Source organism: Indicator indicator, chromosome 12, assembly GCF_027791375.1.
Source record: "Indicator indicator isolate 239-I01 chromosome 12, UM_Iind_1.1, whole genome shotgun sequence".
Taxonomy (NCBI): Eukaryota; Metazoa; Chordata; class Aves; order Piciformes; family Indicatoridae; genus Indicator; species Indicator indicator.
In genome coordinates, this window is record NC_072021.1 from 12,451,332 (window position 1) to 12,465,194 (window position 13,863).

The following is a 13,863-nucleotide window of genomic DNA, read 5'->3' on the forward strand; positions in this document are numbered from 1 at the left end:
GTTACTACAAATAAGAAAGGAAGCAAGGAAGCAACTCATTTACATTGTTCTGCTCATCATCCACCTATACACACAGAACTGCAATTCTGCTTTCCTTCGGCTGACAATGGCAGGGGTGATGATATGTGTTACATCTCAGCATGGAAAACATTTATCTGGGAAAGAAGATACATGAACATGGTGGGAACTCACTCTAAACCATGTTCAGTGGAGGATGAGTACGACATGGTTCAGGCAAGGCAGAGAAGGCAAGAGAAGGTCAGGAGTTTGTGGGCAGAAGGAACTATAGATCCTGTTTCTGCTCCCAACAGTCTCTCCATAATGCTACTAGACATTAGATAAGATTTGAAAAGAACTCTGGGAGCAGAGAGGAGAACTAGATCACTTTTTTCCCATTTAAGTGCCCACTGCCCTGAACTAAAAAAGTCATATTTATGCTCTTCCTCCCCTCCAATGCATCCTGCATTCTTCCTTGCTGTTTCCCAAAGAGCAGCGTGGCTTGCTTGGTCCAGAACAATCCAGAGCTGGGGAATAAGAAACTGCTGTTTGAGAGGAGCCATGGTTTTGAATGATGGGCAACTGTTGTAATCACCAAGGTATGGGAGGGAAACCAGCCTTTGCTGGAGGTATAGCCATAGGCCACTCCTATTTGCTAGCTGACAACTCCGTAAACAGCTTTCTTTAAGAGTTGTAAGCCTCTAACCAGAGCTTTAAAAGACCAAACAAACCTCATGAACAGATTCTATGATTTTATAATTCTTTCGTTTGCCTAATCTTAAGTACCCAGCCTAAACCGAGGCACTTTCCCTTTTAGAGAATTTCCCAGTTTTTAACCTAAGGAAGCGATAAAAGGATCAACAGAACTTCCCAAAGAAAATAAGGTTCATCTCCTTCTTTACTCATCTCAGCTTAATGTCTGGGAACAGTATGCAATGACTCTCTCCAAAGTCTCTCTGCTGCTCAGCTCTAGCCCCTACAACTGCCCAACTCCCGCTTCAGTGAATGTGAAAAACACGTCTCTTGTTTTCCTCCCAAAAAACTACAGGCTCTGGGGCAACTGCTTCTGATTTGTACAGCAATACATAAGAAATGATGAGCTAAATAAATCATAAACTGGAAGACCAGAGCACTTCTTTTTTTTTTTTTTGTCACTATTTTACGATATTTTTAAAACTGACAAGCAGAGCCAGCAGCACAGCTCCTAACACACAAAAGGAGAGGACATGCTGTAACATTTAACTTCGAACACCATAACACAAATAGACTGTTGATCTTGCTTGATTGTTTAAACCAAGGTTTTAAACTTTTAGGGTAATGGGACCACCATTAATGCTAAGACCCTCTTGTGGACCACCATGTACCCTATATCATCAAACCTTTAATTGAAAACAGGACATAAAGCTGTTCAGTTTGGTTCTGCAGCCCAGCTGCAGACCACTTATCATAAGCTCATGGACCACCAGTGGTCTGCAAACCACAATTTGGTAACTATTGGTTCAAGTGACTCAAGGCTAGAAATGTGCCAGGAAAAGCAATAGTGGGGTACTAATGTCATTACAAAGATATTACACATAACTTACCATATGGATACAGAGCTCTTTATACCACCCGCAGCTTTCCATGTGGGAACAGAATCCCAGCTCCTGATTGTCTTCATGTTAATGCCTCCCATACAGTGTATTTTTTGCAGCACATCCTGGGACTTGTTTATATGCATGAGCTTTGTACCACAGCCAGTAGCTACAATTAAGGCATAATTATAAGTGGTAGGTCAAGGAGGAAAACTTGGCTACCAGTAAATTTCACAATCGATGGTTTTCCTACATCTAATAAAATAGTTTAATTTGGGTCCTTCATGTTTGCCTAATTCTTTTACTAGTCATGGGCCTGAGCTGCTTTCTCAAAGTTCCTGCATCTTGTGGGTCTGTATTTTAAGGCCTTACTGTCTTCCTCACATAGAGGAGGTGGAGCTGTGCAAACCAGAGATCTCTAGCCACAAATAACTACTTCAAGTCTTGCCCAAATACAGTTTTCTTATACGTTTCAGGCATTCTTGAATTCTTGGTTTGTGTTTTTAGATCCATCCAAACTCTAAATACACATTAATCTTTGAATAGCAGATGCTTGTTTAATCTGCTGCAATATACATGTACACACATGTGCACACATACACGGGGGATTTATCTGCAGGACACAGTGAGGTGCTGTGCAGAAATGCCTTAACTATCTCTAAATGATCTTGTTGATGATGACACAGCACTGCACAGTGCCATATTCAGAAACCTGGTGGACCTTAAAGGCCAGACTTTTTGTTTTCTTTCGGTGGATAGCACAAGGCAGAGAAGCCCAAGTTGTCTCTAACCAAACATTCAGGTACTACAAATAGTGTAGCTACAACTCGTGGAGCAGTGTAAGTATATTGTAAGTGATGTATGCTTTACTATTATCACACTTTCAGGCTTCCATGGTGGTTTTGGAAAAGAAAATTTACATTCAGTCCTTACCGTCTTGTGGACAGGTGAATAAGCACCATGAATCTGCAAAGTCCCCTCGTAACAACAGGCTTAGACTATGCAAAGTCCAAGGATGCAAGAAAATATTTCAAGCTGCCAGAAGTGTGGAGTGGGTCTCTTTGGAACTCCTTGACTATCCCTAAGGTGAACCTTAGCAAATGCATTTAAAGGCTCAAAAGACGATTTATGTAAAATGAATCTTTGGCGTTTTCTGATTTGGACTTTGTAGGACTCTTCTAACAGTATTTATGGTTGCTTGGGGAGCAAGTGGCATGTTATCGTTTGGATACAGAAAGGTTGAGTCAGTTGCTGTAAATGGCACAGCAAAGCAGTGTCAGGGCCAAAAACCAAGGCGAGGACTGCTGATTACATGCTCTGTTCTCTTGACCCTCTGCCTGCAAACCAGTGCTGCGAAAGGCGCCTTTCACTTAGGCAAATACAGAAGAGGGAGGCAGCAGGAGTGAGATTAAAAACTCTGGAAAAGAGATTGCAGAGAGGAAGACATTGCATACCACCTCTAAAAAGCTGTTTGTTACATGGAAATAGCAGCAGTTCTCCCAGGCCAAGCCTGCGGAGACAAGTTTATCTCTTGCGCAACATGAGTGGAGACAAAGTTACTTCAAGAATGGACCTGAGCCAGTAAACTAACTCATTTTTGTTTGGTTCTAGCAGAACCTTGCCTTCTTCTTCTTTATCCCTGACCTTTTATTGGGAAAAAATGAAAGTAGAGCTGGGCAAAGCTGTACTCTGGAAAAAAAAAGATATCAGCAGTGCATGGCTTCATATGTTTTTTTGTATAAGGAAGGTCACGTTGATATATTTGGTTTACACAAACACTGCTGATTCTACTGCTTGCCATGGTCCATGGCACCCCACCATAATGTGCTGTTCCAACACTGCTCAGTGTCTGTGACTGAGAAATTAATGTGACGTGTAACGAAACAACCTTAAATCTCTGTGGAAAACAAGAATTCCCCTTGTGCTTCCTGTGCAAGCTCAGGTGAACCTAATGATGCTCAAAGGCACGCACAGGCCCTGCTTCTCATGCTCAGAGCCAGCCTGCAGCAAGCTGCTGGGGGAGATGTGGAGCTACATTAGGACATGTGCCACAGCACAGGAATGTGTGCCTACCACTCACAGCTCCATCACACTGGGCTGGCACTGAGCTGGTACCAACACCTGCACAGGGGAGCTGAAGGCAAGGTAGTTCAGCCTCCAGGAGGGCAATGGCTCTGTGTCCTTCTGCAGCTCTGCAGCTCTCTAGGAGAAGATAACCAGCTCCTCTCTTCCTGAGAAAAGCATACATGTGAACTAGCAATTTTCTAAAATTTATACTTATCCATTACATATTTTTCAGAGAGTGCTTTTGAACTCTGGGAAGTTTTGAACCTGAAATAACCCAAAGTCTGTTTTCCTCATGATACCTCAGATCCTGCTTGAAGGAAGTATGGCAAGAAGACCAGACCTAATCTTGTTTCACTCTGGAAGCCCTTGAGGAGTTGAAAAAGACTGTGGAAAACAAAACAAAACAACAAAAACCAAATAAACAGAGAAAGAAAACATTAGAAACCCACAGACAAAGAAATCCAGTTTTGTTTGGGTTTCCACTAAACACATTTTTCAACTCCACAACACTTCTCACTGAGACAATATTTCTTTGGATGTCATATGACTTTCAGAGCTACATAAAATATGTTTTCCATTCATGAGCACACTAAGTGGTGGCTATTTAGTTCATCTCCGTCCCTTTGCATTCTTCTTATTTACTTTTCCCAATTTCCTAACGAGTAACTCCTCCCATCTCTGACTATGCCCATCATGACCTTTAAAGACAAGAAGAATTCCAAACTCTTTTTTTCCTCTATGACTTTACCTCCTCATTTCAGGGCAGGTTTTGGGTGAAAGCCTTCTCTCTGTTTTCCATTTATTTTTTCAAATGGACAAAGTCAAGTAAAGGGTACTGCTATTGTTCTTGACAATGTAAAGCAAATGATCCCACAGTTTTCATCATTCCAATGAGCCTGCTATCGCTACCCCATTTCTTGCATTTGTCCTCACCTTACTTTGGGCCCATGGCAGCCCTTGGCAACAGGGAAGGACCTTGGGCACAACTGAGGACACATTCCTCCATGCATTCTCCAGAAATAGCAGTGGTAGCCTGCCTCTCTAGGTTTTGCAGAAGACTTCAGCAGCTCCTGCTGCTGCCAGAGTGTCTTGATGGCCAGTCAGAGACTCAAAAGCCAAGATTCTGCTCTTGCAGCTACTGTAGTTAGGACATCTTCTTAATTACAGAGGAAAATGTGCCTGAAAAAACATTTTACATTGGTTCAGTTCACCCTTGCCTGAAGCCAGAGCAAACTAGGCAAGAAGAAACCACAGGTCATAGTAGATTTTGCCTACCTGAAGCAGTCTTATTAGGACACGGGGACAAATAGGGGACTGGGAACCAAAGGCTTTTTCTGAAACAATCGTAACTGAGACATTTCTTAAAGCACACAGAATTTTTTTTTTCCACACTTCCCTTTATCATGGCACATATTAGCTGATGCTTATTTAACACGTCCTCTAAGAAGCTACTGACACTGATATTTGTGTTTAGCAAGCACTGCAGATTCCCCTAGCATGTGCTCAAATTATTATTTATATATTTGTTACATGACTATTTATATATCGTCATAGGCAGCTATGTCCAGAAACTCAAAATCAAGAACAAACTCTGAAACAGATCAACTTTCAACTATTATGACAATTGCCCTTGCTGTGTAATGTTTAAACTATTTAAATTCATCTTTGCAAATGCAGCATACATTACTTCAGCAGCTGTGCTTGCAACGACATTGTGGACTTCTTAGTCCAAGCAGACTGGAAATTACTTTCATCATATGGTTTGGAAAAAATAGCCAAACCTCAGGGATTACTAATGATAGGTAAATAAACCAAAGTTAGCATTCTGGGGAAGGAGTAAACAGTAGCAGTTCTTGAGAACCGATGTGGTGACCCAGGCAATGATACTGATCAATGCCTTCTCGGAGGAGGAAAAATTAGAGTATGGAATTAGAGACACCATTCAGTTTAAAATGAATAGAGCCTTAAGCAAAACAGAAGTGAACAACCTTATAAAGTTGTAAAAGGGCTTTTTGTTCACCCTGTAACATACCTCCTTTCATTGTGCAAGGCTGTTATCATCTTTCATTAGTGGCCCTTTTGGCATACAATTTTTCTCCCATGAAACATGCAGATTTTTATGGACCAAATTAGGACTGTTAAATTAAAATCCTGGATGCCTGGCAATTAGATATGGCAAAGGAAAGAAGTTTTAAAGCACACAAGACACAATCAAAAGAAAGAAAGAAAGAAATAAGCAAATAAATACTCTGTGGCTGGATAAATGCTATGTTGTTTTAGCCTTCAGAAACATCCAGGGGCATAAGCCCAAAATGGGCATAGGAGAGCTAGTTTAAATTCCCTTCTAACTCAGAAGCAACCACACAGAGATCTGGAGTGGGGTCTCTTCTTTAAAAACATGTAAATTAATTTTACTAAAATATGCACCATGTCTGGAAACCAAGTAGCCACAACTACTAATCTAGGGAATTACTATTACTTCCTCTGATGGGAATCACCATCAGCAGGAGTACACAGGGCATCCTGGATTTTTATGCCTGTACCACGAGGAGTCGTTTGCCTGAAGAGAGGTATCTATACAGAGAAGGTTCAGACCTCCTCCAGTGGAAAAATGAACTGAAAAGAGGTCCTGACAGCCTATACAGTTTTCTCCACCACCAGTTCATGGGGACAGGCTTCCATAGTGACCCCTTTCCTACCTCTGAGGACTGTGTCCTCCCTTTCTGTGGTTTCTCTTTGTGAGAGATGCTCAAAATGAGAGTGGGGAGAAGGTTCAGCCCCAAAATAAAACCAGATAAGTGGATTAAAGAATAATAACAATCGTCACTTTGGTAAATCTCATAGCAGGCCCTGCTGTCCTGCAGCAAAGGGCTGTGCAAAACGGGAGCTCTCTTATGAAAAGCAGTGAGACACAAATTCACAATCCCTCTTCTATTTTTTCCACAGTACAGTAAGGAGAAGCATTCATTTGGCTTTTCTCACAGCTCATCTACTCTTGTCTCAGTTGTCCTCAGCAGCAATAGAAAAAAGGTAGGTGGAAGGATATATTTACTCACTTAGTCATGCTAGACAGTATGAACACCTTCAGCCTGAGAAGAAGGGGAGTCCTCCAGGATGAATAGGAAAACATGATGTGCAGAACTAAAGAGCAGACAGTTTTTACAGCAAGGGACATGTAACAACACCCACAGAAACTTTACATAAGAAGTGTGACCCTTAACTCGAGGTAGTACTAGTATTAGACTTGGCTTGACAGTTACAAAGAATTGGAGAGGTTGGTTTACACAAATTGCCTGCATCCAGGATGAAATCCAAACCAGCAATTCTATATACTTAGTGCTTTCAAGAAGTCAAATTTCACAAAGCTGAAAACAATTATGAGCCAAATTATTTCAGAGAAAGAATTTAAACAGAAAAAAATCTGAGTGATAATTGGGAACTATTTAAACACAATTTACTAAGTGCCCCGAAAGACACAGTCTCACATTGCATAAGAGGTCAATTGAAGTTAAAAACAAAAGCAAAACAAATAAAAGCACAAGCCATCTTAGGGAGGAAATTAAATCAGCTTTTGTAAAAACTTCCACAAACAATCCCCCTCCAGCATTCTCCCAGCAACAAAATATTAAACAAACCAAACCCACATAAATCATCATGAATAGGGAAGGAACTACTGATAACAACTGTGTATCAGACACCAGCAAAGGTAGGTGATGGGAATGGGAAGCAACAGCATACAAAGGGGGGGTGTATGGCCATCAGAATGACAGTAGGGAGGGGATCTTTTCCCTAAGTGTATCAGAGAGTAGTAATTATTCTTTGTTGGATGGTAAGAGTGGAAGAATTATAAATCATAGTTCTAGAATTTATTATTCCTTAGTTCTGCACTAATATAGAATCAGTACAAATAACAGAAATCTTAGTTCTGCACTAATATAGAATTAGTACAAATAACAGAAATCTTAGTTCTGCACTAATACTGAAGGGGGTGTTGGAAAAATACAATGATGAAAAAGTGTGTGAAAAACAGACCTAAATAAAGGGGTAAGCCCACATCACTTTCGATCAAGTGTCTCAGATTTTCAGCTTCTTACAGTATCAAGAAACATGCAGGACAATAAGGTTTGAGTTTGGTCGGTTTCAGAGGAGGTGAACAAAAGCAACTGAAAGAATTACAGATTCATCTGCCTGGCCCGAGTATACGCAAAAATAACAGAACAGGTATGATGGGACTGAGTTAGTAAAGAACTAGGAGTGAAGGGAAGGCAAGAAACATGCAGTTAGTGGCAGTAGATACATGAGAAAGAGACCTTGTGAAACAAGCTGAGATTACAAATGCTGTTGATAAAGCATGATGTTGTCACTGTGTACTTAAATCTCCACTTTGATTTTGATTTAAAACTGAAGAACAGGGGAAAAGTAGTTCAAGAGTAGAAGTAGTTCAAGAGTAGATATTCAGTTTGGAGTGTGTAGGCTCCTTTGCCTACCCAAGGGAGCATTGTTCAGGGCCTCTGGGATAGCAGCAGGATTCAGGGGCCAGAGCATGCAGGAAAGGAACAAGAAAGGACCTTTCTGGCTGTGTGCACAGCCTTGTCCACCACAGATCCCAGCTCAGGTGTACAATGTCTCTGGGGGCTCAGAGGATGCATCTTAGGAGGAAAATACCACATTGCTCAGCTGTGCAGGCTGATGGAGATGTTCTGCAGGAGATCCATGCTGCTGACTGACCCACCTTTATGCACCATAACTACAACAGCACAGACTGTGAGCTTAGTTACAAAGATGGTCTCTGAGCGCCTGAGATGCTCCAAAAAAGAAATCTAAGTATGGTCTATCCAAGGCCATATCTTAAACACTGAACCCAGGCCTCTGAATTGGATGCCAATGTCTGGTCCTCACAGCCAGCATATTGGACAGAGGTGGACAGCATGAGTAGGGCCAGCACAAAGGGTCCCTCACCCTCCACATTCTCCATCTTTTCAGGCCTAAGTCCTTACATAGGCTGTCATGGGTTGAGTTGAAGCTGCTGCTGTTATTCATACCATGCTGCACTCATTCTTCAGAAATTAAAGTGCTAGTTGGAGCAAAGTATTGAAGCTTGAAGTTCAGCTTGTAACATGGGAAAAGAGAAATAGGTTAACCCATTGGTTCTGTTTGACCCGTTGTGTTCTGATTTAAACCAGTACAACAGGCACAACATTTCTTAGGGTTTGTAGGCTTTCTGCCAATTAATTTAGCCTCTGGCACCACACCCCTGAAAGATTATTGACGTCAATTCTAGTGCTCATCTGCCCTACAAGGAGCATCCTTGAAGTGACTGCAGACGTCTCTGCTAACTTGATCCATGGCATTTACAATGACTTCCAAGAAGTCAGGCAATGAGAACAGTGGTTTTAAATTGCTGTGGCAGATGGTCTGTGTTTTGTTCACAGTTGGTTTTCTGTGAATATGTTACGTTATTTTGAAAGGATTTGGCTGAGCAACAGAGAGAAACACTACCAGTTTGCCTCATCCTGGCTGCCATGCCGTGGTCAGGCAGAGCTATCTGTGGGGAAGAGAGATGGCATCTTCCCTGAAAATCCTGGGAAGGAGAGAAAACAGGTGGGAGGGTGTGGTGAGCAGAAGGAATGTCCCTCCTTTAGCTGAGGGAACACTTTGACAGAACAGAATGTGGAACATGCAATGAGGTGCTTCTCCCAGATGTCTGGAGGGGACTGAGAGGGCTGGGTGCAATTGAAGAAACTGGTACAAGGTGGCAGGAAAGGACCTGTCTGCATGGATACAATGAGCAAAAGTGAGATTTGTTTACAACCCTTCTTAATTTAATCCCAAATCACTGAAAAGTGGACTCTTCATTCTCTTTGCCCTGAAGAAAGTCCTTTCTCAGGCTCTGGGCAACCTAATGTAGTTGAGGATGCCCTGCTTGCTGCAGAGGTGGTTGGACTGGATGACCTTTGGAGGTACCTTCCAGCTGAGACCATTCTATGATTCTATGATTCCTTGAGGCTTTCTTGTTATAATTTCTCTTCCAGTAAGCCCGGCTGTGGACCTTACAAGGTCCTCCAGTGTCTGGCCAGAAATAGTGGCTTGAGAAAAAGCTCACTGTGCTTTTGTTTGCAACCACTATATTACTTCAAGGAGTGATGCTGTTGGTGGCATCCACTGCAGGGGCTTCCTTCAATTCTTGGGATTTTCTTCTCTTCATAGATTATCTGATGACTGTTATCTTCTGTGGGCTTTCTTATCTCACCTTCTTACCTTGCCAAGCAGCATTTGCCAGAGAAAGACAATGATGAGGGAGTAAAAGTAATTTGGCATCTCTTTGGAAACCTTTCAGATATGCTTACAGATTTAAGTCCCATTTAGCATGCAATTATCTCACTCCAACAGTTACTTCAATGAATATTGCTCAATGAAAATTTACCACCTTAAATTATGCCCTGCACTGCTTAAAAAAAAAATTTAGGTGGAAGACTTGTTCTACTAAGAAGTTTAGAAAAAAATAAGGATTTGTATGTTCTGAATTAACCTTTTAACCTGAGGTGGGAAGAAGGAAAAAAAAAAAAAAAAAGGTGGACTTGATTTGAACCTCCACACTAAGAAAGGTAGACTTGATTTGAACCTCCACACTAAAAGCTGGACTTGATTTGAACCTCCACACTAAGAAAAATTAAAAAACCCACAAACACCAAAACTCTGAGCTGCTGCTTGATTTTTCATTCTCTGCAGTCATCTTGTTTTCTTAACACACTAGCTTTGCTGTTATATTTGAATAGAGTTGTAAATATAAAACAGGTTGATGGGTATACGAAAAGATGCTAGTTTGGTATTTTTATCTTTGACCTAGATGATACTAAACATTTTGCAACTTTAATACCACTTACATATGTGTTTTGTCTTTTACCTCATTGTAAACAGAGGTTTTAATTGAACATTTGAGGAATATTTAAGAATTATTTTGAGTGTTGAGTGCTTACAAATCTTCCATGGTTCAACATTTCATCTATGCTGAGAGGAATGTAGCAACTGAAAATTTGGAGAGGCATTTGCAAGTTTAAATATGTGTTTTTAGAGGAGTTAATGAGATTTTCTCCCTCCAAACTTTACAGAAGCATTTTTCCTCAACAACCTCAGGCACCTTATCTAACAAAAATAAAAGGCAATATTGACATTTTTCAGTAGGTCATAATACCAAACATTTCATCTCCAGATAAAAAATGATGTTTGGTTGGTTGGTTGGTTGGGGTTTTTTTCTCTAACTGAAAGCTGCCTACCTGGTAGGCCATGAAATACTAAGCTCACTGCAGACTTATCAGCCTTTCAATCACTGCTTTTTAAATCACTGCTGTTTTGTAGGCACTCTTAGAGATAGGTAATTAGAGATAGGTAATTATTTTTTAATTTCCTTCTATCTGCTATTTTGCATAATCAATCCATATGAGAATTTACTGCAGTTCAGCATACTTAAAGAACAACAAAAGAAACCAGGAGCTCCCTAAAACCATGAGTTTTGGAATAAACTCAAGCTAAGGGAGCAAACAATTACTGTTGCAGTGTGCAGATGTCAAACAGAAATGAAACGGGCAAGTAAACTTACACATATCACTTATAGATGACAGACATGATGCATATTTACAAAGATCAAGGTTGTTTTCAGCCATACATTACCACTTCTGGAAAATCAGTCTGTTATTTTTAGTACACATTAGGAACTGGAGCAATGATTGAGTGATTTGCCAAGGACATCATTAGACACATTTGGAAAACTGGAAACTGTGATTTCTTTCCAGAGGGAACATGTATCATAGTCACAGCTGGTATCACTATGCAAAAGACTTCAGTCCTATAATTCATGGTTTAAGAGATCAAACATATTTTAATACAAAGCCTCCTGTTACCATGGTAACAGGAATTATCATTGGGCAGACTTCAGTCAGGTCTGGGACCTACACTGGGACTGCAGTAGGACTTACACTTAGAAAGATCCTCACTGCACTCGTGAAATTTCACATAAGATTATTACTCCTTTGCAGTGTGGAAGGCAGACACAACAGGCAAGCCCAAAGATATAAAAGGATTCTCAGTTTATAAGGGTTTTTTTTTTGACATCTCAATGTACTTCTGTCCTTGAGTAAAACCCAATGTAGATGTGGCTTTAAACACATGCTCAAGTGCCCTCAAAAATCAGAGATTTAAATATATAGATATGAGAGACTCTTAAGTGTAATCCTGCTGGATTACACACTGACAAAGATTTGATATGACTGATTGAATCCACATTCCCACTGCTGGCATAAATTTAAAGCAAAGGCAGTCATAACCACTGTACAACACCCCAGTATTTCACCCAGGAGTTGTTCTGTGAAGGGTTAGGTGTCTATACAAAAGAGTTAGGGAAGAGGAGAGACACTGAGTAGAGTTTTCTCCTTTGCTAGCAACCATCTTTTCCTAGAAAAACACTACATTTTTTCATTTCAGTTTAATTAGAGCTACCTCAAGGCCACATTTCCTGCTGTGCCTCTTCTTTTTCCACCTTGGCACTTTGTCTAGCCAGCTTCTATACTGAAAGCTTGGTCACTGCTACCTCTCAGTCATGTTTTACAGAGGCTCTGGATGCAGCTCTGGTCCCAGCAGGTGGCAGATGTGCCATGCTTGTCCTGTGCATCCTGATCTGGGACCCTGAGATGTACTGGGGTTGCTGCGCTGATGGCTTCAGCATGTTCAGAGCATCGAGGAGTCCTAGGCAGGCTTTGGGTGTGCCATAGATAGCCTGTACCTCATTTCAGCCATCTTATCAAATCTCAGGGCAAATTGTAGGAGAATTCCCTATAAATAAACTGTGTCAGAGGAACCATGCTGGTAGTTCTTCCTCTTAACCAGTTTTTGACACTCCAGAGTTTTGAATAACTGGTCAGGCCAAAAAGAAGTGTTACTTACCATGATAAAATCTGTTTTGCTGTAACAGTCAGTGTTCATCTATCCTAGGGAAAAAAAACAGTTGTGAAATATTCCATCTTTCCTAGAGAGGTCTGAGCACTGAAATTCCTTTTAGTTGAAAAGGAATTTATTGGAATTTTTTCATGATTTACTAACTTGTACAGCTTGGTTTACCAGCACAAACCCAAGTCTCAAACACGTGTAGTTCCCAGCGTAAAGCTAAGTCTCCTTGTTCCCTCAACAAATGTGGTTAGTAAATGGCTTGGCAATGCTCTACCTGGGTAAGGAGGAAAAAAAAATTCACAGTGGAAAACTGTGATCTAAAGATAATTCAGCATATGACTAGGATGAAAGACAGGAAGAGCTTAAGAACCTTTCAGAGGGAAATACTGCTCTTTACATTGCAAATTGAGGGGATCAAAGAAAGCACTGATAGTAATAGGAGCTTTTTCATTCAAATGTTAAGCATATTTTGAAGAAGAGATCCTTTATATATTGAAGCTTGCAGTGAAGTGCTGCAAAAATAGCTTCTCCTGTCCTTTAAGCCTTGCAAATACACTCACTGAAAAGGTAAAAACGTGAACAGAAAAAAAAAACAGTATTGCCTAAAAGGAACTTGGAAAGGTTCAGTGAGAGGATCTGCGTCTGGAAGCAAGGTGTGAAACAGAAAAGTAAATGTGGGTGCAGGAAAAATGTCCCAAGAATGAGGCCTGTGAAGAGGGGGAACAGACTTCCAGTGAAGTGGTTAAACCCTTGCCCTTGGGTCATTTGAAGAGAATTGAGAACACACCACAGGGAACATTTGGACAGGCTCAAGAATAAGATCATCTAACAGGGATTTTCCATGCATAGCATCTGGTACTGTGGTTGAGACTGAAATTGTATCCTATCAGACCCTATCTACACGTCTGGTTGTTTTCTTTCAGAGGAGTAGCACAGGCAGGATAGACAAAAGTGTATTGATGCCCAAACATACCCACAGGATTTGCATCTTCTGATTACTCCTGACTAGCAGGTCAGTTTGCAAAGATCTTCTCCCAAGGAGGGCACTGGTTGGACCATCACTTGTATCTATGAAACCTGTGGATCCAGATTTTTCAGACCTTTACACAATGGCTATATGTGTTGAAATAGGTCCATGAAGAAGAAGATTGTTGAAGGGAGGAGATCACACACATTACCAGGACAGTACTACTTAGCACTCCAGAGAGCAATGCATTTTTCATACACAGAGCATTCCCAGCAGCTGCATCAAACACTGGCACATACCTGGACTTAGGAGGCAACA